This window comes from Echeneis naucrates, chromosome 24 (genome assembly GCF_900963305.1).
Source record: "Echeneis naucrates chromosome 24, fEcheNa1.1, whole genome shotgun sequence".
NCBI lineage: Eukaryota > Metazoa > Chordata > Actinopteri > Carangiformes > Echeneidae > Echeneis > Echeneis naucrates.
This window is the reverse complement of record NC_042534.1, coordinates 18,154,899-18,155,230: the sequence shown is the minus strand read 5'-3', so window position 1 is coordinate 18,155,230 and position 332 is coordinate 18,154,899.

Below are 332 nucleotides of genomic sequence, written 5' to 3'. Positions count from 1 at the left end.
CCTCAGCAGCATGTCTTATAAGTTAAATGAAAATTTAAATAAATATTCCCTAAAGTTTTCTACAGTAAACATCAGTTACTGGAAAACTTTAGTTATGGAAAACAAACCTTTTTGGCATCATGCGCCATTGAGCAACGTATGTAGGAATGAACTGGCCCCCAGCCTTCAACGCTGTATCCAGTTCTCTTATACATCCATGTTCGAAACACGTATCAGTAGTCGAGACCAAAACGGGCATGTGCGGGTATCAATATAACAATTCGCCCATCACTACAGAGTATGAACACAGACGAGAGGTGCGGCTGCATCAGAGCCAAAAAAAAAAAAAAAAA